This window comes from Castanea sativa, chromosome 10 (genome assembly GCF_040712315.1).
Source record: "Castanea sativa cultivar Marrone di Chiusa Pesio chromosome 10, ASM4071231v1".
Classification (NCBI taxonomy): domain Eukaryota; kingdom Viridiplantae; phylum Streptophyta; class Magnoliopsida; order Fagales; family Fagaceae; genus Castanea; species Castanea sativa.
This window is the reverse complement of record NC_134022.1, coordinates 9,834,106-9,860,171: the sequence shown is the minus strand read 5'-3', so window position 1 is coordinate 9,860,171 and position 26,066 is coordinate 9,834,106. Positions and strand designations below refer to the sequence as shown.

At 37.5% G+C, this 26,066-nt stretch overlaps 1 pseudogene; it reads right to left on the bottom strand.

The window, feature by feature from the left end:
- On the bottom strand, positions 1 to 25,661 carry LOC142612003 (uncharacterized; annotated as a pseudogene).
- Positions 25,662 to 26,066: the final 405 nt, after the last annotated feature.

Sequence of the window (26,066 nt, the reverse complement as noted above, 5' to 3'; positions counted from 1 at the left end):
TCAATGTCCAGTAGCATGTTTTTGTGACCCATGACGATCATGACCCTATGCAGAATATAGGAAATATATTTGTGTAATATGCAATATCACTCTCATATTCATGTAGGATTCATGTGTTTGAGCCTACACATATTAGAGGAGTGTTCAACTACTGATAGGGGCATTTGGTTTGTCGTAATGTTATATGATACCACAATGTTACATTATTGTAATCTTATATTAATGTAATCTTAATATTAAAATACAATATTACATTGTTTATGAAGGTGATGAGATTAAGATAATATGATATATTTTGTAATTTTTTTTTAGAGAGTTTCAACATATGACGTCCGCTCTTGATAATAGCTCTTTATCATCAGACCAAGATACCAATCAATTTTTAGTATAAGCGGGAATTGATTCCTAGGTCTCTTATACAACCTTTAGAGACTTTACCAGTTGAGTTAATTGGAACTCACTTATATTTTGTAATTTTAAATTATCATAATGTTAGAAAAAATAAAATAAACTAAAAATTTTAATGTTATATTATCATAATGTGCATCATATCGTAATGTGTACAGAATTAAACCCTTTTTTTTCTTAGTGAAGTGTATTGAATTTAACCAAATCACATCAATGATGTCAGATCCAACCAAAGCAAATGACATTATTAAAGAGAATAGTTTATAATTTGAATTTATGGCCCAAGAGGTCCAATTGTTGTGATGAAAAGGTCATCTAGGGCTCATCCAAGTCCCTATATATACCCTTAATAGGGTTCTCTCTGTAATACACAATACAAAAATTAATACTTTGTTTGGCTCACTGTTTACTCTCATTCTTCCTTGCTTACGCTCTTCTCTCTATAATTTTGTCGTGTATACACAATACAAAAAAAAATTTTGCCTTCTGATAAATGAATCTTTTATTCATAAGAAACAAAGTACCACATCATTGCAGGTAGCTTCAGGTGCATAACATATCTAACAAAAGAGTAGAATTCAAAAAAAAAAAAATTTGGTGTATAAATTTGTGGTTTTGCAAAATTGACGGTTTGGGTGGGTCAGTATATATAGGCCACAATTCATGGCAATTTGAGAGTTGGGTTATTAGCGGCATCATGAAGATTTGAGGGCTGGGTTTGGTACTAGTGGGGTTAGGGATTGCAGAAATTTAAAGAAAAATTTTGTGGAGTTGAGAAAGGTAAATTTGTATTTGGGGAAGAGCACAGAAAAAAATATAAGTGATTAAAATGTAAATTGCACACTTTAAGATTGATTGAAATTTATTTAAGTCTTTTTATTTTATTTTTATTCAATTGAGTTCTAAAATATTTTTTGAAAAAATTTCTTACATAAAAAATCTATAAAATATTTTTATAAATTTTTTTCACGTGAAAATAATTTTTTTAATGACATTTTTTTAAGAATATTGGACAAAAAGTCTAAATTGAATAATTTGATATTTAGAGGACTCGATTGAACAAAAATAAAATTAGAGAACTGTGTAAGGTTGAATTTATTCAATCATGTGTTGGCTTTATTCCGTGCCAAAACTTCCAGTCTAGCCAGGCAGTTAGCTCGCGACTCGTTCCAGTTGCGATGTTGAGTAGCCAGAATGCCCTGTTTTATGAAAATTGACTTTTCGTATTCCTCGTACACCCTAATATAAATACCTTTATACCGACAAAATGTAGAGAGCTTTCAAAAAAAAATTTGAGAGAGAAACCCTAGAGAAAACCAAGATTGACTCATTCGTAATCTTTATCATTTGATTCTCCAAATTCCTCTACTCTCACCCTCTCCATTGACATATCCTTGAGAGGTACATTTGCCAAATCCTTATCTCACCATACCCATATCAGTGAGGAGGTGTTTTGGTGCTTGGGAAACAGTTCAGAGAGGACCAATTCATTTGGTTGATGCAATGGGCTTATTGCGGGATCCGGTAAGCTAGAGAAAATAAGGTTCGGCATAACCCTGTTGGAGTAAGAAACTTGGAAGGCTTAGGTGCACTAGGTAGATTAGGCTTGGAAGGTTTTCTATTGTTCATGTATCCCAACTTCATTCTCTAGTGGATTATTGACCGCTTGGAGGGCAGTGGAGAGGTTTTTCGCTGAGTACTTCGGTTTCTTCTTCGATAACACATCGGCGTGTTATCTTTGTATTTGCATCTCTCTTTCCTTTCTTTTTACCTTTTAATTGCTGTTGTGTTTGTAATTAATTATGGTTTAGAGTGTGTGTGTTACCAATGTGGTTATAGCTTATATTTCATATTCCGCACATATACTATTTGATTATAAGCTTGTGTTGGTATTTTTGTAATTGGGGGTCTAAACGTTTGTTGATACCCATTTTCGCGACACATTTTCTACAAGCCCGACTTCCTTGTAGGCTTAATTCATGTATTATATTTTATTTTATTATTTTAAGCATAGCCCAAGCCCATGCGACTTATTGGGGAAAATTGAGGAAGCGTGGTTTGGAGGGTATAGGTCGGTTCCTTTCGGACCTTTTGCATGAGCTCAGCCCATGCGTGCTACCAAGTGGGCAAGAAACACTGGTAGCACCTCAGGCTCATGGAGGAAGTCTTGTATCCAAAATTTCCATCCCAAAACAACTTTTATGCTTTGGGTGACTGTGACCAAAAGTTTCTGTCCAAACCCTTTTTTTTTTTTTCCTTTAAACATAGTTGGCTCCCATTGGCCAACTCCATATGCTAGCCCTCACTTAGGTGAGCCTCCCAATGGTCTGATATTTTTTATCACTGACAACTAATTAAAGAAAACCCACTTTATTTCCAAAATTATGCTAAAAGCATACCAAACTCTTCCCTAAACAAAAGCAACCCAAGCCAAAACACCAAAATAGTATTATAGGGGATAAAAGCTTCTTCCACTACTCAAAAACCAGTCAAGAGTAACACCCCAAACTCTATATAAAACTCTCCCAATGTTTGCCCTACCTATACATGGTCTGGAGAGTAAGCCACATGCCTAGCTCATGGGTCATAGTGGAGAGTAGGGATCATTGCTTGGTTTTAAATGTATTGAGAACCACTTTGAACCCAAATTGTAAAGACCTTACTCTTAATAATTGAAAGATCAAACTTAGCCGTAACTAATAGTTAGTGGACTAAATTGACAATTTAACTAGTTTTAAAATAAGAATATCGAAATTTTTATTTTAAAAAAAAAGAAAAGAAAATTGAATTGCTATAAAATAAAAGTGAATATTGAATTATGAGTAAACTTGGCCTAATGGCAAATAGGCAGGCCGAAAGTGGGAAAGGGTTATTTACTCTCCTTTTTCAGCCAAATAGCAAGGATGGTGATGCCGAAAAAAGAAAAAAGAAAAAAGAAAAAAAAAAGGAAATAAAACTGTAAATGAAGATAATCCTTTGACTAAACTCTTCATTGATGAGGGCCACCTATAAGTTGATGATCCTTTGAGAATCAGTTTATATGATGCGCTCTCCTTAAATTGAGGCACAGTTTGCTCTCTCTTGTTGCTTTGTGCAACTACGTCGTGTACTCTGTGCACCCTAATGTCACTATCCCTTTCAGTGCTGTTATGTCTTGACTCTTGATGCCTTAGCAACAACTCTTGCAAAAATTTGGGTTTATTTTATTTTTTTCGCAATCACTTTTCAAAATACCAACATTAGATTATTTATTCTACATTCTATTTTAAATAATCATCTTTCCTTTTTTTTAATATTATTATTGTAAGGACCAAAAACTCAAAAACCAGCCAAAGAATCTCGATGCTAATTCCTTGAATAAAGATCCGAATACAATATAGTTGGTAGAGAGGGTCCAACAACCAAAAGTCCCCCTCTCTGTATTTTTCGGCTCCTATTTATACTCTTGGCTCCTATCATCTCAACCCTACACCTTGCAATCTATTAAGCTTCCTTCCCCGACACCTGTCCGTCGGTAATGGAGCAAAGCCTTAACTTTGCGTTTCGCACTGTTCAGGTCACGTCTACATTAATGCAATGGACAAAGTTGATACTTTCTAATTAATGCGGCTTGAAAGGTTGGTGCCGGACATTTAATGCAACCTTCTAAGTTATCCTGCCACATTCAGCTAGTTGCAATACGTCCCCTATGCTATCAATGCCCGTGCCACTTCATCCTCGGGTGTCCTTGGGCAAGTTTCTTTATTCCTTTATTCTTCCTTGCTTACTAAGTCTTGAGCTTCCCTTCCTCGGGTCCTCGGGTTCTTGGGTCTTCGGCACCTCACAATAGCCCATTTAACACTTGAGTTATTAACCATAAATTAATGACCAAGTTTTAACTTCGCATACACGCTTCTTACATGCTCCTTTGTTTTCACACGTACAGACGTCTTTTCACTGCCCCATGACCCGCGTCTGGCGCTTCGTATCCCACGATGGAGCATTTATGGAGTCTGGCGTCTCTTTTCCCGCGCATGTTCTACGGCTGGATGAACATTGTACGGCTCAGATTTCGCTCGTAATTATGAGCGGGAAAGTTACCGCTCTTACCTCATTATTTCTACTTTCCCACCCCTATAAAAACAAACCATCAGGCTAGATGAAGCTCATTTTGGCGTTTTGAAGGCTTAAAAGAAAAAAGAGAGAGCTCCCGAGGACAAGTTTTAAGCATTCTTCAGAGGTGTGTTCATTTTCCTTTTGTTTCTTTCTACTTGTTTGTTTTCCTCCTCTTGTCGCGGGGATTAATGGGTAGGTACGCTAAGTTAGTTAACACAGACGAGGCGAAAGCCACCTTTAAAAACCGATATAGGATCCCCGATGATGTAGACATTCAGTACTGTGAGGAGGAGGATATTCCACTCATATCATGGCCACCTAAGTCCGTTTTGATTCCAATGATTGCGTTTATCTAGGGGGGAATGGAAATTCCAATGGGTAGAGTGACTAGGGATTTTCTGATAAACTATAGGCTTACCCCATCTCAATGTTCCCCAAATGTCCTTAGGATTTTAGGATGCGTAGACGCCCTTAACCGTAGGATGGGGACCAATTTGACCTAGCAAGATGTAAACTGGGTGTACAACTGCCAAAAAGGGGACATGACTAAATATTATATGAAATGTAGATTCCCCTCCGTTAGGCTGATCTCTTGCTTACCCGATTCAAGTAAAGGGATGGATGAAGATTACCTTGTCATCTCGGGCAATTGGCATGACGGCTTACACTGCCCTACCCGAGAAGGGGTGCCAGATAGGGTTCCCGAGGACTGACCTAGTATTTAGGAGTGACCAAATTCCTTTTATGTGTTTTGTATTGCTTAACTTATACATTCTAACAATTTCATTCCCTATTGTAGACGATTACCATACCGCTCCGAACTTATCTGCTGTGAACCGTGCTGATCTAAACAAGATTCTTCGGTCAGAAATATTTGTACACAGGGACGGACAACTCCGAGCAGCCCACATCATCCTCGGGTACACACCATCCACCAAACGTTTCCAAAGCCCGAAGAACGTAATTAGAGCAAGGGATCTACGATTAGCTCAGATTGACGTTGCGGCCCCTGGATTCCTACTGCCTGCACCTCCGCCTGCAGGAACTCAAGACGCACCGCTTCCTACCCCACTTGCCGCCCAACTACTTTATCCTTCGGAGCAAGCTGCCAATCTTGTCGCCAAGGAAAGAGTTGCCACTCCCGAGCCAACTCAACCTGTGGTGACAGAGAAGGATTTTGAAGTGTTCTACCGCCCAGACGCTCCTTCCAGTTCCAACCCCTCAACCAGCATAATGGGTTTTCAAGAGAAAGAGCCCGACCTGTTGGCCTTACTACAAGCGCACGCAGGCGATTCTTCACCGGCGGTGCCGGTCCCTCCTCGTCCAATTACCCCGGCTGTGACTCGCGCACCTTCCTCGAAGGTTGTAGACAAAAAACGAAAAAAAGGCCCAAGTAACAAAAACGTAATAGAAATCGAAGAAGGGGAGAGTCTCGACCCTTCTTCTAAAGATACCAGGGTTGGAAAAGCCCTTTCCAAAAAATCTGCTCCTACTGGTTCGTCGAAGGACCCCAGTAGTGAGTCTACAAGGAAGGCATCGGCCTGGCGACCCAACTTCACCCTCAACTCGGGTAACCCTGTTTTGGATGATGCCAACCTGAGGGACCCGAAGAAGGGAAGCTCGAGCCTGGTGGCCGAGTGTTTAGAGAAGGCTCTATGCCTTCCCGAAGACATGGCTGAGTTGCGGTCATTCCGCAAGAGGGAAGTTTTCCTGTCCTTGAAACAGGACTTAGCCAAGGTATTTCCTAAGTCTTTGCACACTCCATTTATGAGTTTAACTCTTTGTCATGACTAACTCTGTTAATTCGAATGTATCATAGGCGGTCCAGGCTTCTTTTATGGCTGAAGAGTGGGTAGACCATTCACTGGACCTTGCCCGAAAAGCTGAGTACAATGCCGAGGCGGCAGTGAAGGCACAAAAAGAAGCCGAGTTAAATTTAAAAGAGACCCTCACTCGCTTGTCTGAGGTAGAAAAAGCTCATAAGAATGCTGAGGCTGCCCTGCAAAGTTATGAGTCGCAAGCGAATCTTGCTCTTGAGGCCCAAAAACAGGCTCAAAACAGGCTCGCCCTCACTGTTGTCGAGCTTAAACAAGTGCGAGGATTGCTAGCCACCAAGGAGCAAGAGCAGGCCGCTGCTGAACAAGCGACGTACGATGCTGGGATGAAGAAGGCCTTTGACAGCTTAACTGCCCAACTTAAAGGGGTTGCTAGAGCATTTTGCTCGAAGGTATGGGGTCGTGCTCTGGACGCTGCCGGGGTAGCTGCTGACGCTGAACTCCGAACTCCTGACAACGTTTACTATCCTCCGGCATTGCGCTTAGCTCCTGCTCCCCCCATGCCAACAAGTGATCCAGCAGCGCCCATCCCTGCTCCTGACCCCTCTGATGCACCAACAACAAAAAACCCTTCTCCCACAGCCCAGCCCGTGGAAGAAGTAATTGAGGGTGATTTGGCTGAAGAGCCAGCAAAAAAGAAGAAAAAAGATAAAGAACCAGAGAAAAGAAAAGACAAGCAACCTGTTGCTTAGTCATTTTATTGTAGTTGTCCTCTTCTGTTTTTTTTTTTTTACAGGTGTAAGGGGCTATATGATTGCTCCATTTTTGTAACGAATATTTTACAAGAGACTAATATTAGCCTTTTTATTATTATTTTTTTTTATGCAACTCTTATTACTATGTGTTGCCGTTCAACTGTCACTTTGTACGCATCCAGATAGAGGCTTAAACGAATTAAAAATCATAATATCACTTCAAAGTTGTTCATTATTATACTTGTGATTTTAAGAAACACAAAAAGGCTTAACTTGGGCACCATAACTTAACTACTTAACCTTTCATGACGTTTGAGAGACGAGGCATGAAACAAGATTAACTTAACACACCTAAGGTTTGTTTATACTAATACTTAGCTGTTTGAGATACATTAGCCTTTATCTTGTTAGATTTATGATTCTTGAGTTATGGTCCGAGGAACCAGATAAGAACCAAATGGAACCAGATTAAAACCAAGATCAGTTTAACACTTATGTTTTTACAAGTGGTTAACTTCTCTTAGACTTGTGGCCCGAGGAGCCGAACAAGAATTAAGGTCAGTTTAACACTTGTGTTTTTGCAAGTGATTAATTTCTCTTAAACTTGTGGCCCGACGAGCCGAACAAGAGCTAAGGACAGTTTAACACTTGTGTTTTTGCAAGTGATTAATTTCTCTTAGACTTGTGGCCCGAGGAGCCGAACAAGAGCTAAGGTCAGTTTAACACTTGTGTTTTTGCAAGTGATTAATTTCTCTTAGACTTGTGGCCTGAGGAGCCGAACAAGAGCTAAGGTCAGTTTAACACTTGTATTTCTTTAAGCGATTAATTTCTCTTAGACTTGTGGCCCGAGGAGCTGAACAAGAGCTAAGGTCAGTTTAACCCTTGTGTCTCTGCAAGTGATTAATTTCTCTTAGACTTGTGGCCCGAGGAGCCGAACAAGAGCTAAGGTCAGTTTAACACTTGTATTTCTGCAAGTGATTAATTTCTCTTAGACTTGTGGCCCGAGGAGCCGAACAAGAGCTAAGGTCAGTTTAACACTTGTATGTTGGTTAATGCAAGATTGATACGAATGAACACAAAGCGACACCATCCTTAGTACAAAAGGAAATTCTTTTCTTAATAATAATAACGTCGTAAGTTATTTACGTTCCAAGGACGAGGCATCACCCTCCCAGCCAAGTCTTCTAAACGATAAGCCCCTATACCTGCTAATGAGGTAATTTTATACGGCCCCTCCCAATTAGGTCCCAACTTTCCCCAAACAGGATTTCTTGCTGCCCCTACCACTTTTCTCAACACCAAATCACCTGGTACCAGGGGCCTGGACCTAACTCCTTTGTCGTATGCCTGCTTGAGTTTCTGCTGATAGCTACCCATCTTCACACTGGCTACCTTTCTTCTTTCCTCAATAGTATTCAAACAATCATGCATCCTATCACGATTACTCGTATCGTCATACTGGTCGGATTTCATGGTGGGAAAACCCGATTCTAATGGTATTACAGCTTCCATACCATATGTCATTGAAAAGGGTGTCTCGCCTATCGATCTTCGGGGTGTAGTGCGATAGGCCCATAATACATGAGGTAATTCTTCTACCCAGCATCCTTTAGTGTCATCCAATCGTTTCTTCAACCCCGCCAAGATGACTTTATTTGTTGCTTCGGCCTGGCCATTTCCTTGAGGATAGGACGGTGTTGAATATCCATTTCTTATTCCCATTCCTGCACAGTACCGTCGGAAAGCCTTGCTATCAAATTGAAGCCCGTTATCAGAAATCAAGGTGTGAGGGACTCCAAAGCGAGTTACGATATTTTTTCAGATGAATTTCCTCGCATCCACATCCCTAGTGTTAGCTAACGGTTCGGCTTCCACCCACTTCGTGAAGTAATCCGTGTCAACAATGAGCCATCTCTTATTACCCAACTGCCTGAGGAAAAGGTCCAACGATATCTAAACCCCACTTAGCGAAGGGCCATGGGCTGGAAAATGGATTTAAAGTACCTCCTAGTTGATGAATGTTAGGCGCAAATCTTTGACACTGATCACATTTCTTGGCATACTCTTGAGAAGATTTCTGCATGCTCGGCCACCAATACCCTTGAGTCATGGCTCTGTGAGCTAATGATCTTCCTCCTGTGTGGCTCCCACAAACCCCTTCATGCAGTTCTTCCAACAAAGGTTCCACGGCTTCAGGATGTACGCAGAGCAGATACGGCCCTGCATAGGAATGCCTATAGAGCTTCTGCTCCTCTGACAGCCAATAACGGGGAGCACTTCTTCGTACCTTCTCGGCCGCTGTGCCATCTTCAAGTAATACACCGTGCTACAGGAAAGCTATGATTGGGTCCATCCAGCTTGGGCCCACGTGAATGCTGTGAACCCGCATCGCCGAGATGCTTGTCAAGCTAGAGGTCAGTAAATCCTCCACCATGACCATACGTGGTAATTTTGAGCCCAATGATGTGGCTAACATTGCTAATGAATCAGCATGAGCGTTCTGTCCTTTTGGGACTTGTTGCACTTGGAAACTTTCAAACAAACTTAACACCCCTTTGACTCTTTTGAGATAGCTCTTCATTCGTTCATCTCTTGCCTCAAACTCTCCATTAACTTGTCCTACCACTAGTCTGGAATCAGAATACAACCTTACTATCCTTCCTCCCAAGTGTTTAGCCATTTGGGCGCCCACCAAGAGAGCTTCATATTCAGCCTCATTATTAGTGGTTGAGAATCCCAGCCTCAATGATTTTTCAATGACTAGCTTTTCGGGAGAAATTAATACGACCCCAATCCCGGCTCCCTTTCGATTTGATGCCCCATCCGTAAAGATTTCCCAAGGAGTGACGTTTTCCAGCCCAATGGTCATCACAGTCACCACGGTATCTTCTTGGTTAATCTGACCTTCTGTGAACTCGGCCACGAAATCGGCAAGGATTTGCCCTTTAATAGCTGTCCGAGGCATATATTTGACATCATAAGCTCCAAGCTTGGTTCCCCATTTGGCTACACGCCCCGTATAGTCCGACTTCCTCATAATAGCCTGCAAGGGCAACTGGGTGAGTATTACTACGGTGTGAGCTTGAAAGTAATGGGGCAATTTCCTCGTTGCATGCACCACGGCTAGCAGCGCTTTTTCTAAAAGTAGGTATCGCTGTTCCACTTCCTGTAAGGACTTGCTGACATAATATATTGGTTTTTGGACCCCACCATCATTTCGTATCAAGACGAGACTTACAGCGTGATTTGTGACGGCTAGATAAGCATATAACACTTCTTCCTTTTCTGGTCTCGATAATATTGGTGGTTTAGCCAAGTATTGCTTTAAATCCTCAAAAGCCAAGTTACATTCATTAGTCCACCGGAAATCTTTGCACTTGTGCAAAAGACGATAAAAGGGGCGGCACCTATCTGCAGACCGGGATATGAACCTATTCAAGGCTGCAACCATACCGGCTAGCTTCTGCACTTCTTTAGGATTCTGAAGAGGATGCAAACCCAAGATAGCCTTGATTTGATCGGATTAACCTCAATTCCCCGATGAGTTATCATGTACCCCAAAAACTTTCCCGAGCCCACTCCAAAAGAACACTTCGATGCATTTAAGCGTAACTTGTGCTTTCTTAAAACTAAGAAGGTTTCATGCAAATCTTTCAAATGGTCTTCCGTCTTTTTACTTTTAATTACCATGTCATCGATATAAGCTTCCATATTACGCCCCAGCTGCGCCTCAAACATTCTGGTCACCATCCGTTGGTAAGTGGATCCTGCGTTCTTAAGACCAAAAGGCATCACTCGGTAATGGTAGTTGCCATTAGGGGCGAAAAAAGCTGTCTTCTCCTGATCATTTAATGACAAAGGGATTTGATGATACCCTTGGAATGCATCCAAGAAGCTCATTCGGGGATGCCCCACAGTTGCATCCACCAATTGATCAATTCTGGGTATAGGGAAAGGGTCCTTGGGACATGCCTTATTCAAATCCGTAAAATCAATACAGACTCTCCATTTACCATTCTTCTTTTTTACCACGACAGTGTTGGCCAGCCACTCGGGATAAAAAATCTCCTTGATCGCCCCGGCTTGCTTTAGCTTACTAACCTCCTCTTTAACTGCCTCCGCATGTTCTTGAGATGTGCGCCGAGGAGGCTCCTTTCGCGGCGTGGCATGGGGATTAACATTCAAACGGTGGCAAATAACTTTTGGATCAATTCCCGGGACGTCATAAGTTTTCCATGCAAAAACATCAATGTTATCCTGTAAGAATTGGACCAGCTCCTCCCTTTCTCGTATCGGTAACTTTGATCCGACTTGAAAATATTTCTATTTATCTTCCCCTATAAATACCTTATCTATCTGCTCGGCAGAACCTCCATCCTCAGCTTCACCGACTTCCCGAGCAGTCTCCTTTAATTGCTATGATGTTTCCAGAACCTCCCCTGCCAATGAGCCTTGACCTGTTCAAATAGTGGCAGACGTCAGACATTGCCTGGCTACCACTTGACTGCCATGTAGTACTCCCACGCTTCCTCGTATGGGATATTTCACCATTACATGTAAAGTAGATGAAACTGCCTCCATTGCATGCAGCCAAGGCCTAGCCAAAATGGCCGTTTACGGTGAGTATGCCATAACAACTATGAAGTTCACCTGCACTTCGGAACCCTCCACCTGCACAGGTAACTTAATCATTCCCCATGGGATTACCTACTTTCCATCAAAGCCAACCAACGGATGGTCATATTTTTCCTAATCTTCTTCTCTCAACTTTAAACCATTAAATAGGTCAGGATACATAATTTCTGCGCCACTTCCATCATCCACCAAGACTCGTCTCACATCATATCCCCCGATACGAACCATAACCACCAAAGTGTCATCGTGGGGTTGAAACATGCCCTCTTTATCCTTATCGGAAAATCCCAATACTGGCATCGCCGAGAATTTCATCCTTTTATCTGCTTGGTTACTTTCCTCTATGACCTCATTCCCGCATCTGTTTTGAACGGTCATGACCCGAGAAGGTTTCCCGAATCCTCCTCTCGGCTGCACCAAGATGACGTTAATAGTGCCTAGAGATGGTTGAGGGGCATGACCCCAATATTTCCGAGTGCCTTGTTGTTCCCCTTTCCCATCCGGCTTAGCCAATAAATGATTAATCTTCCCGGCCTTAATCAATTGATTCAGATGATCACGCAACGTCCGGTACTCCTCTGTGATATGTCCCTTATCCTGATGATAATGGCAATGGAGGTTTTGATTTCTCATAGATGCATCTCCACTCATTTTGTTGGGTGGCCTAAAGTATGGCTCATGCCGAATTTTCTCCAATATGTGATGCACGGGCTCCTTGAATAATGAATTAACTAGAGGCGTCTCGGCGGTCATCGGGCGGCTCGAAAAGTCTCATTTAGGCCGACTACCTTGAAAGCCCCCTCCCCGAGGATCTTTTCTCTCCGGATACACTTTCATTTTTCCTTTGCTTTGCAACTCGTCTTCTTCTACCCGTTTATACTTGTCTATCCGGTCCATGAGTTGACGCATATCTATCGCGGACTTCATTGTCAAAGACTTCCTTAACCCATGCTCCGTGGGAAGGCCCACCTTGAAAGTTCTCACGGCTACATTCTCCACATCTCCATCAATTTCATTATACGTTTCCCAATATCGGTCAGAATAGGTTTTGAGTGTTTCGCCTTCCCTCATCGTCATAGACAGTAGAGCATCCAAGGGTTTTGGAATCCTCGTACAAGTTATGAACCTTGCTCCAAATGCCCTAGTCAACTCTTCAAAAGACTGCAGAGAACCTTCTGCCAGAGCATCAAACCACCTCATGGCCACAGGCCCTAAACTAGAAGGAAAAACTCTGCACATTAGCGCCTCATTTTTCGAGTAAACGGCCATCTTTTGACTGAAATGACTGACGTGCTCTACAGGATCAGTCCTCCCGTTATACATAGTAAAAATGGGTTGAGAAAACCTACGAGGTAGCTTTGCCCTATTAATCCTGGTCACAAAAGGGGATTTGGCGATTTGCCTTAGGGCTTTACCCATTGCATCGCTTCCATCGTCATGATATATCCCATCAGTACCTGGCATCCTCATCTCCTTGTCCTTCTTTGCCCTAACACCGGAAGATACACTGACACGGGTCACACTTCGAGTAGGCTCATATACTGGGGGCTCATTTCCTCCAAGGTTTGCTTCCGAACTATCACTGGAAGAACAAGCCTGACTCTTACGTCTCCATTTTCTACTATCCACACGCTTGCGTAAGTAAGCTATCTCAGATTGCATTTGATGCAATACCTCATCGCGAGACATATGCGCCTCAATTGGTGATCGTTATTCAGCCCCCGGCCGTTATCATGTGCTTCCGCCACCGCTGAGGTATGTCCCTTCCCTTTTCCTTGCTGGAAACTCACTGTTACGTCCCTGCTTCGTGAACTCACTGATTCCTCCCCTTCTAGATATGCCTCAGCCATATACTTCTAAATAGAATGTATCACGTTGTTGTTCCCACAGACGGCGCCAATTGTAAGGAACAAAAACTCAAAAACCAGCCAAAGAATCTCGATGCTAATTCCTTGAATAAAGATCCGAATACAATATAGTTGGTAGAGAGGGTCCAACAACCAAAAGTCCCCCTCTCTGTATTTTTCGGCTCCTATTTATACTCTTGGCTTCTATCATCTCAACCCTACACCTTGCAATCTATTAAGCTTCCTTCCCAGACACCTGTCCGTCGGTAATGGAGCAAAGCCTTAACTTTGCGTTCCGCACTATTCAAGTCACGTCTACATTAATGCAATGGATCAAGTTGATACTTTCTAATTAATGCGGCCAGAAAGGTTGGTGCCGGACATTTAATGCAACCTTCTAAGTTATCCTGCCACATTCAGCTAGTTGCAATACGTCCCCTATGCTATCAATGCCCGTGCCACTTCATCCTCGGGTATCCTCGGGCAAGTTTCTTTATTCCTTTATTCTTCCCTGCTTACTAAGTCTCGAGCTTCCCTTCCTCAGGTCCTCGGGCTCTTGGGTCTTCGGCACCTCACAATTATTATTTTCATAAATAGTGAGAGAATCTAATGAGACATGAGAGCAATAAGAGAGAGAATAAAATAAAATATTGAAATACAATGTGAACAATGAGCATGTATATATCCATGGTTACTATAGTAACTATGTGTTTTTACATAATTTTGTATAGTCTGATCATGCGGGTGAATTTTGCGTTTGGTTGGCTAAAATGTGGTCCTTGTTATATTATACAAGCATTGATACAAGTGTTCTTACCCTTCAAATAAGGTAGAATATACTCTTCAATATCACTTTGGGAGATGTCATCTAGGAACACTTATGTACTTGACCCTTCCTGCTTCATCTAAGGTTTTCAAACCAATCCAATCCTCAATGTAAAGTTGTTTCTGCACAACAAGTGACGAACAAGGTTTTGAAACCCGAACCGTTCATTGAACCGTAAAAGGGAGAGGTTCAAGGTTTTTGAGGTCGAACCGAGGTTGAACCAGGGTCGAACCGTGATGATGTCATAATTAATTTAATAATTAATTAAAGTCAAAATATAGATATTAAATTTATGAAACTAGCAAAATTGACTAATATATCTATATATGTGAGGGGAATTTAATGATTTTCAAGCATATATTTAATAATTAAATAAGAAAGTTAATAAAATAAAATAATAACCATGAAAACATTAAAATTTATGATTAATTTTTAAAGTAAAGTTGAATATCTTTGAAGGATTTTAATTATAATTTTTTTTATTCCTTGTAAAAGATGGATAATTTAATTAAGTAGAATAAAATTGTGTTAAGTTGTTTTTATAAAAAAAAAAAAAAAAAATTGCTAAGGGGTTGGACTGCGCGGTTCTTGACACCGGTTCGTGCAGTCTAACCCCGATTTTAGGGGTTCACAGAATTGACTAAAAATATGGTTCTTTATGCTTAAAAAACCAATTTTCATCCCGGTTCTCGGTTTTCACAGTCCAACCTCCCGGTCCGGCCCAGTTCTAAAAACAGTGGTGATGAAGACTAAGATACCTCTTAGGCTCAAAACACAAAAAAATATGTTGTAGTACATATGAAGTTTTAGATTATAGTGCTAAATTAAGGTGACATAAACTTCTTTTTGTTCCAAGGAAAAAACAACTGATGTTTTTATCATGCTAACTCGTGTTATACACTGCAAAACTATGCCTTGGTCCTTTAGCATGCGACATAACTCTCATAGCCAATGCTTTGCATTGTCTGCTACAAATTTCTTCTAAATATTTTGACAAGCCTTAATTAATTGTCCAGCTTGAGATTTAATGAAATGGATCATCAATTTATTGTTACAAATAATCTGATTGTTTCCTTCACATTCTTAAATTCACCCAAGAAATGGTCAAAACAAAATCTTCTCTCGCTTCATGGAAATGAACTATTTGTATTTAGGGAAAGCAATTTTTATCCATATCCATGAACCCACCCATTACCCACCTTATTTGGATAAGTCTTAACCTAATCCATTTGAATATTTGGGTTAAATGGTTAAAGACCCATTTGGTCATTTATTTAGATAGGTCTAAATGGATAAATCCACTAATACCCACTAAATCCATCTAAAATTTAAATAAACAACATAAAATCTAAATTTCTAGAAAATGACCAAATTATCCCTAAAACCTAAAAAATGACAAAAATACTCCCAAAACCCAAAAAATGACCAAAATACCCCCCAAAACCCACAAAATGACCTAAATACCCTAAAAACAAATAAAAAGACCAAAATACCCCTGAAACCCAAAAAATGACCAAAATGCCCCAAAACCCAACAAATGACCAAAATACCCCCAAAACCCAAAAAAATGACTAAAATACATACAAAACCCAAAAAATGACCAAAATGCTCTCAAAACCTAAAAATAACCAACATACCCCCGAAACCCAAAAAATGACCGAAATACCCATAAAACCCACAAACTAACCAAAATACCCCCCTAAACCCAAAAGATGACCGAAATACCCCTAAACCTTAAAAATGACAAAAATACCTCAAAACCTTAAAATTACCAAAAATACCCCCAAAACCTTAAAAATGACCAAAATACCTCCGAAACCTATAAAATGACTAAAATACCCCCCAAAACTTGAAAAATTTACAAAAATACCCCGTAACCTAAAAAATGACTAAAATACGTCTGAAACCCATAAAATTACCAAAATGCCCCATAAACTTAAAAAAATTACCAAAATACGCCCAAAACCTGAAAAATGACCGAAATACCCTCAAAACCTAAGAATTACCAAAATACACCCTAAACCTAAAAATTACCAAAATACCCCCTAAACCTAAAAAATTACTGAAATACCCAACCTAAAAAATTACCAAAATACCTTGAAACCTAAAAATGATCGAAATACCCCAAGACCAAAAAAATGACTAAAATAACCCTAAAACCTAAAACAATAACCAACATACCCCAAAAACCTAAAAAAATGACTGAATACCGCCAAAGCCTAACAATTACCAAAATACACCCTAAATCTAAAAAATTACCAAAATACTCCCTAAACCTAAAAAATAACCGAAATACCTTCAAAACCTAAAAAATAACTAAAATACCCTTGAAACCTAAAAAAATTACCAAAATACCCTAAAACCTAAAAACTGATCAAATACCCTCAAAACCTAAAAAATGACCAAAATAACCAAAATAACCCCAAAACCTAAAAAGATGGTCGATAAAACCCCTTGAAACCCAAATTATGACCAAAATACCCCTAAAAATGTAAGATGACCAAAATATACCTAAAACATCGAAAATTAACAAAATAGAGGTTTAGGGTATTTTGCATGTTTCGAGGATATTTTTGACAAATTAAAGGTTCTAAGAGTCTTTCAGTCATTTTATAGGTTTCAAGGGAATTTCGGTAATTTTTTAGGTTTCGGGGTTATTTTGATCATCTTTTAGATTCTAAGAGTATTTTAGTCATTTTTTATGTTACGAGGGCATTTCTGTTGTCTTTTAGTTTTAGGGTTATTTCAATAATTTTTAGATTTTATGGTTATTTCGGTAAATTTCTAGGGTTTAGTATTATTTTGGTAATTTTTAGGTTTTGGGGTATTTCGATAATTTTTTAGGTTTCAGGGGTATTTTGGTCATTTTTTGGGTTTCGATGGTATTTTGGTCATTTTTTGGGTTTCGGGGGGCATTTTGGTCATTTTTTGGGTTTTGGAAGTATTTTGGTCATTTTTAGGTTTTGGGGGTATTTTGGTCATTTTTAGGTTTTGAGGGTATTTTGGTTATTTTTTGGGTTTCGGGGGTATTTTGGTAATTTTTTTAGGGTACTTTGGTCATTTTTTGTGTTTTGGAAGTATTTTGGTCATTTTTAAGTTTCGGGGGTATTTTGGTCATTTTTAGGTTTCGGGGGTATTTTAGTCATTTGGTTTTGGGGGTATTTTGGTCATTTTTAGGTTTTGGAGGTATTTTGGTCATTTTTTAGGTTTTGGGGGTATTTTAGTCATTTTTAAGTTTCGGGGGTTATTTTGGTCATTTTTTGGATTTTGGGGGTATTTTGGTCATTTTTTGGGGTTTAGGGGTATTTTGGTCATTTTAGTGGTTTTTAAGCATATTTGGTGATTTTAGAGATATCGGGGGTATTTTGGTCATTTTAGAGGTTTCATGAGTAATTTGCTCATTTTAGAAAATTTGGGGATAATTTTGGATGTCCAAGGGTATATTGGTAATTTTGGAAGTGTAGGGGTATTTGCATCATTTTAGGTTTTTAAGGGTATTTTGGTAATTTTGATGGTCAAGAGGGTAAGTTTTAGATGTATTTAGGTCATATTGGGTTAAATGGATGAGTTACTAATTAAATAGGTTAAGTTGGTACTGGATAATTAATTTATATATAATTGGATCATAAATAAATAAATGCGTAATTACACACCCTATCCATTTATGATCCAACCTGCCCATTTGCCACCCCATTAGCATTGTATTGTTTCTTCAGCAGTAATAATAACCAATGTGTCTCCAGTCATGCTTTTTTCATGATATAAAAGTTGTAGCCTTCATTTACTGTAAATGAAAGTGCTCATATTGGTAATTTAAATGTCTTAGCATTTCAGCTAAAGTGACGACTGTTTTTCTATGTGTATCTGGGCACTGCTCAGGTTGGTAATTTCACTTATGTAACTCCTTAATTAAAACCCATTTTGGCAATGGGATTCCATGTCAGCGAATCATTCAAATTTGGAAAGTAAACTATGTTTCAAGCTAAAAACAATACCTGTTGTGGAGGTAAAATTGGCTTGAAGGCCCCATCTGGGTAATATCCAAACCAGGAGGTTTCCTTAGGTATCAAAAGAGTATCATTCTCAAACTGTTAGGCATACAAAAAAAAGTACAGAGAAGGTTGAGAGATGCTTCATAACTTTAAAATTTCTTATTCTGAGAAAATTTAAGCAATCTGAGAGGACCAAGAACGTTATATATTCCTCAGCAATTTGCAATGATAAGTCTGTTATTAAAAAAAAAAAAAAAAAAAGGGACTTTACCATGATAGGCACCAAGCTCTGTAAGCTACTGAATCGTTCCTTATAAGTGGAGTTTCTCTCGTCAGGGAGTTCATGTTAAGCTTGTTAAATTATCAATGCATGTAGATGGATGGCTATATGACAAAGGCCAAAAAATCAGTTTCACCCTCTGTGACTACAGAGTAATTTCAGAAAGGACACTCAGCCAAATGCTATTGAAAAGAAGATCACTGCAATATCTGTAAGTGTTCATCAGGTTATTCTTCTCCCATTTGGTAATTTGAAATAATTGCTGGGAGCAAAGTGATCCTGCCATTCCAGAAATCAAAGGTCATGCTTATTAGAAACATCTAAGATATAACATAATTTGACAGAAAAAGAGTAACAAGATGAAATTATCCAACTTCAATAAAGGAATTAAAATGTTATACAAGAGAGAGAGAGAGAGAGAGAGAGAGAGAGAGAGAGATTTATACTTGGAAAAGGTCAGTGTAGAGCAATGACTTGACTAGTTTGTCCACAAGAATGCATTTAAAACCAGACTGTAGAAGCAAAAAGCCAAATAAGAATATTAGACAGAGCTCAAGATAGGATTAAACAAAAATTTTAAATTTTATATAAGAATACATCTATTCCTTACTATGTCTTTTGCCATTAGTCCTAGGTGATCATTATCAAAAACAAGCATTAGCATTTATATTAATGGTTCTCAAAATTTAACAATATATAATACGCAGAACTAGCCATTAACCCAAAAAAAGAAAAAGAAAATTTGAAGTCTCCAGAATAGGCTTCATTGACAATATGCAGAAAGGTGGTAGACAATGACAGCAATGAATCTTAAAATTATGTTTTTGAATTATTAACAATGTGATTGAGTGAATTGATGTAGAGAATCTGGTGAGACCTAGATATTCATGATAAGCACAGGGACACTGCTAATCCAATTGGACAATTAGAAGTGCATACAAAGAACAATAACAATAATCTCTAAATAGAATTATTTTGCAGTATATTTTATACAACTCTAAAATCAGTAATGCTTACACCACATTGAGGAACTGTGGCAATACCAGCATGAGGTCCTTCTAGAGATATAAAGTTTTTAACCTGTTTTCAAAATTAATAGAGATAATTTTGTTACTTTCGATCCAAACATGTAAGAGGAAACAAGTTCTCAAAGAAGACTAAGAACAACATTATATAGAGGATATACACTAATTCTTTTTAAAAAATCAATGTTCTGTAGATAGATTTATGAACCTATGCAACATACAGTCAGAGTATGAAGGGATGAGACAGCACTAATTTACATTAGCTAAGGAATTCCAATTTCCTATATACACAGCTTAATGAGAGAACAAAATAATGTAATTCCATAGCTGAAAATGGAAAAAAAAAAAAAAAAAAAAAAAACCCTACAGGTGAATTACTCAAGTATGGTTGACTAGAACGTGGGATGACATTAACAGTGGAATATAGATGATACCATAGTTATTTAGAGTATTTAATAGTTTGAAGAAAAAAAAAATCTTGCACATGGACTCAGAGAGATAATTTGATTCATCTATCACAAATTTATTTTATAATCATTTCAAATTACACAGTTGTTACTCTAAGCTTGAATTGTCTGTTATATTTCAGGCAGAATCAATGGTTATAACTTATAACCTCACATTTCCATCCCCCGCTACCAAACAGGGAATAGAAAAAGAACCCAAGTGAAGGAATACAAAGAAAAGCAGTACAGTTTATCAAGTCAAAATGCTTTCAAAAAATATATACATAAATCTAACAGATTGATATCTAAAAAGAGTTATTCAGCTAAATAATGAACTTAAGAACACCATTCATTATGCTGATTTCACACAATTTAGGCATATAAATGAATGTTCAAAAAAAAAAAAAAAACTAACATTTCATGATAACAAAGTTCATGCAATGGGTTGAACAATGAATTAATAACACTAAACTAGCAAAGTTTATCATAAAGACTGGTTCTTACAGGAGGTTTCCAAAACACCTCGGCCTATTAAACAACCCTGTTAAACCAAATGAAAGTTGAGAATGGGAACCAGTAAATAGAGGCTGCCTGCTGTGGATCAAAAGCCAATATTAGTTGCAATTTCTATGAAATTTTTAAGGGTATCAATTAACAATTATGACTTTTCCGTCTTTGTTCAATTAAATTTATTCCAGTCCATATTAGCTTTTCAATGTGCCATGTCAACACTCTATTTGCTACATATGCAATTTATTTAATTTCAAGCTGACTGTTTGTTGAAATTAACGACCCGTTTGGTTAGAGGAGTGGAAAAGTGAAAGGATAAAAAATGGTGGGAGGATAAAAAATATTTTATTTTCTCTCCCTTTTGTTTGGTTGAAGGTAGAAAAGTGGAGGATGGAAAAAACAAGTTTGAATAAATTTACTCATATACTCTTCTTAAAGAATAATGTCCAATTAAAACAAAAAAAGTGACAAATATCCACAAAAAAGAGCAATCACCTAAATTTATTAAAAAAATAAAAATCATATAAAAAAAATCATGTCTATTAAAAAAAAAAAAACTATCATGCCTAGACCCTAGAAAATCAAGTGAAAAAAAAAAAAATAGAAAAAAAAGGGAAGAGCAAGTGGAAGGATGGAAAATTGTGGGAGGATGGAAAAGTGGGAGGATGAAAAATATTTAGTTTTCCCTTTTGTGTGTTTGGTTGGAGAGGTGAAAAAGTGGGAGGGTGGAAAACTCTTTTGTTTGCTTGGAGAGAAAAATAGAAGGATGAAAAATGTAATTTATATAAATTGACTATTATACCCTTGTTACATAATATATAAGAAATAAATTTATTTGTACTCATTATATAATATAAAATTTATCACATCATATATATAAATTTATATTTATATTTTTATTATTATAATGTAAAAATTAGATTAGGTCACGTTGAAAAAAAAAAAAAAAAACGTTCAAGACCTTCAGGTAACGTTGAAAAAAAAAAAAAAAAAAGAGAACTTTCAGGTAATGTTGAAAAAAAGAAAAGAAAAAAGAGAGAACGTTCAGGACCTTTAGGTAACGTTGGAAAAAAAAAAAAAAAAAAAAACCTTTCAGGATAGGTGGGAAGAGAGGTATTTTTGTAAAAATGCTACTGTAAGAGCACAATTTGTACCTGGACACAAAAATAAGTGATGGGCTCAGGCCCAAAGAGTCTTATACAACAAAATTTGTAGAGTATGAGTTTGAAACCTAGGTTTGGGATGTTGGAAAGTTAAACAACAGGCTAGAATGCCGCTGTCTATGCAAGTAATAGATGGACGTAACAAGAAAGAAGCTCATCGGACGTAAGCCGAGAACAATTTATATAGTATTTCATTTTTTAAGCAAAAGATTACAATTCTTAGTTTTTTAGCTAAGAAGAAGGTCCCCTTCTTCTCTCCTCTCTCGTCTTCTTATATACTTCTTCTTCTTCTCTGTTTCATCCACGTGTCACACAAATCTTCCTATTAGATACTTGTCCCATCCACCATCTTCTTGAAGTCTTCAAATAATAGCAGGAATGCTGAATTCTCCTGTTCAGAGGTCATTTCTCCATTAATGCGGCCAGGGAAGTAGATGTAAGGCCTTTAATGTGGTGGTAGCAGCTTTTTTCTTAGATATTTCTCACACATTCCTGCTTCTAAAGGGTGTTTGGATCACACCTTTATCCACCAGTTCTTCCAGAATTCTACCTCTAAGCTGTTTAGCAAGTCCCAGGGCCCTTGTTGGGCCTGTCCGAGGATATACTCCTCCTCGGATAACTCCTCGGACCACTATAGTGCAGACTGACCTGTGGGCCTAGAGATCCTGATCAAACAGACTTGTACCAACCAATCAGGCCCAAAGCCCAAACGTTTATTCAAGCACTTTTACCCCCCACAGCTACCATAACATTTTTCTCTCCAGATTATCCTTCCGATTTGGAAGGAAAAAAAATGTGGACCCGAAGAGAAAACTTTCTCCCTGGTTTTCTCTTTTTCCTATTTTCCTTCCTCTATTTTCCATCCTCCCTAATTTTCACCCAAACGGACGGACCCTTACTGTCTAGAAGAGGGGAAAAAAGAAAGGTGGCAGGCCTAGAAAATCAAAAAAGAAAAATGAAAAAAAAGAGGCAACGTTGCCCAAAGAAAAAAATACAAAAAAAGAAGAAGAAGAAGAAAAGAAAAAGGCAACAAGCCAACGTTCGGGGAGAAGAAAAATAAATAAATAAAGGCAATCTATGTGAATGTGCACATGGGTATTTTTGTCAATCAGTAAAAAATTCATCCCCACTCAGTTTTCTCTTCATTTTAGAGAGAAAACATTTTGGTGAGTCCGGAAAGAAAACACCTAGGTCTCATCATTTATTTTCCTTCATTCTTACCCAACCAAACACACTCTAAAAAAGTTTTCCTTCCTATTTTTTTTTCCAAAGTTTTCCATCTACCTTATTACACCTCCAAACAAACACACTCTAAAGGAAAATACTATCACACACACTATCACACATATTCACAAAATACAATAGAAAACATGACTTGAAGTCAACAGTGCTCCGAAATTGTGTGTGAAATAAACAGTACTCCGAAATTAATATCTTTTACAATTTTCAGGGACTAAGTAAATCTCAACCCTCTAAATTTGAGGTAAGAAAATTGAACTTGGACCAAATTACAAGGGCAACAATGATTTTAACCATTAATTTACTAATAGACAGCAATGAAATGAAAATTTAATGCAACTTGAGAAGTAGAATAGCACATTCTATACTAACATAATTTTCCTCTTATGAGATCAGAGAAACAGTAAACCTGTTTCTGAGTATACCAAGCATGATTAGAGAGCATCCTACCTAAAACCACAAAATGCAAACTAACATGTATTTAACCTTTTCATTTATTTATCATGTATTAGGACCACCTAGACATAAAATGACAAGGAGAGCTTCATTGCATCAATCATCCTTGACCAACAGCAAATTCAAAATATCTAAGACAGATTACCTAGCACAATAAGACAAACTAAACAATAAGCATAGTTACGTAGATCAAGCAGATCAAGGAAGAATATTGAACGCACCCTAGTGATATAGTTAAGGTTGGAATTCCAGAAGTTCAAGAGGAAGCTAAAATGAAATGTGCTAGAGGCGGTGAAAAAGAGGCAAGATGATATATTATTTGCGGGTGCTACAATTGAGATTGGAACCACCAGAAGTTCAAGAGGAAGCTAAAATGAGGTGCTAGAGGCGGTGAAAAAAAGGCAAGATGATATATTATTTACTGGAGGGGTATGTTTTTGTGGAACAGGGTGGTAAAAGAAGGAAATCGAGAAGCTGATTCCGCATTCTTTGAGAGATGTGAGAAGCTGCAAGAAAGGATCCCGAGAGGACTTTGAAAGAATTCAAAGAACCTACATACACACACAACTCATTTCTTACGTACAAACTCATGAGTAGAAATCACCTTTGAAAACCGGCTTATAAGGGAAATGTGACAAAGAAGTTATATACACATGATTAACTTTGCATTTAAGCCATGTGGGACCCTTAGATTGTAACATATCATGTTAAAATTGGATGACTTTTAAGAGTCTGTTACTATGTCATAAGAAACAATGAAGACACTGTTAATGAGTAATCAAATGATCATTGTGTATGTCATGCTACATTACAAATACATTTAAAACAGGAAAAACTTGATTCTCAAATCACCTGGAAGACACCAACGATGTTGTAACTAGTGGCAGCTCCAGGAATTTTGTTGAGGGGGTTCATTAAATTTTTTTAATAAAAAGAGATCTTAAATATATTGAGTTATCGACAAATAATAATAATAATAATAATAATAATAATAATAATAATAATAATACGTGAAGTTTTACAATTTGATTCTAAAAATTTTCAAATTTTGAATGTTACATGATAGTTCATTTCGAGTATCTATTGCCAATGTGGGTAGCTATGAGCCTATGACCATTTTATTTTGTTAAGTTTGTTTAACATTTTTATCTTTATACAATTGTTATTATCTATTTGACTTTGTTTTATAAAAATATTTTAGACTAAATGACTAATCTTAACTCATTGGCTCCGTATTAATTATTAACGCAAACAATCACTCATTCATACATAAAGTTATACACTATATGTCTACTTAACCAATCAAATGCTTGAACAATCACTAACTTTACAATTTTTTTCTTGAATTTTACTAACTTTATAACAAAAAGTTATTATAATACGATAACAATACACACACATGTAAAAAAACCCTCTTTATTATAAAGTTATATTATATTTATATTGAACACACAAACATCCACACACATCATAATTTACACAAATAACATTATAATAAAAAGTAATGTACACAATCAATATTAGACATACCCACACACATATAATATAAATTTATAAAAAAAAATTACACTTACAATTCACAAACACGTACTTTTTACTCTTAGAGTCGAAAATACTTGTAATAAAGGTGTGCAAGATTTAAGTTAGGATGTGCAAAAAAATATTTTTAAGAATAAATTAAAGTATTAAACTAACAAAAAAATATTTTACATATATAATTTTTTTTTTTGAAGTCAGGGGGTTCAAATTCATTTGAACCCCCTGAATAAGTTATAGCGCCGCCCCTGGTTGTAACCCTGACTCAGTTTGTTCATTTCCTTCACCTGTAGTATAGTAGTGACCATGAATTAGTTGAAGGGGAAACGAAAAACAAACCTCAAGATCAAGGAGAGGTAAACAGCCAATCTAACCAACAGAGATATATCACCTTGTCGCAAACAGTTGCAACCTGCAAGAAAATGTAAAATCATTTAAAGTACAACCATACAATGTAAAACATGACTTCCAATAAGATGGGTCTGGTTCTATTAAGCACATGCCTGTTCCTCAAGAGGCTTGAAAATGGAATCCCATGTTCCATCTCCAACTTCTCTGCAGTAAGGAAAGAAATGAACACATGGAGGTAATAAACTGACATTTGCAACTTTATTTGAAAAAAAATTGAAAATTAATGGAACAACCACATGGGTGAACTATTTTACAGAGCCATGGCATATAATGTCCCAAAATTAAAATATACTTGGGTTGTGTTTGGGATAAGAGTTTAAAGTTAGTTTATTTTACTATATAGTTTAATTTTGATACTATTCAGTTTTTTTTGTTACTATTCATGAGTCTCATAGCACTCTTTGGTATTATTCATGAGTCTTACTGTACTATTTCAACTAATTTTTACTTTTATCTATAGTACTTTCAGCAAAAAAATTTCAGTTTCAACTAAATAAGCTGTTCTCAAATAGACCTTTAGTCAATGACTTTTAAGATTAAAAAAAAAGGTTCCAATTTTTTTTTAAAATTCCCAGAACACATATAATGTGTTTGTGTGTGCACGCACGACTACATTTCAATGACTTTTAAGCTGAAAAAACGGTTCCAAATTTTTTTGAAAAGTCTC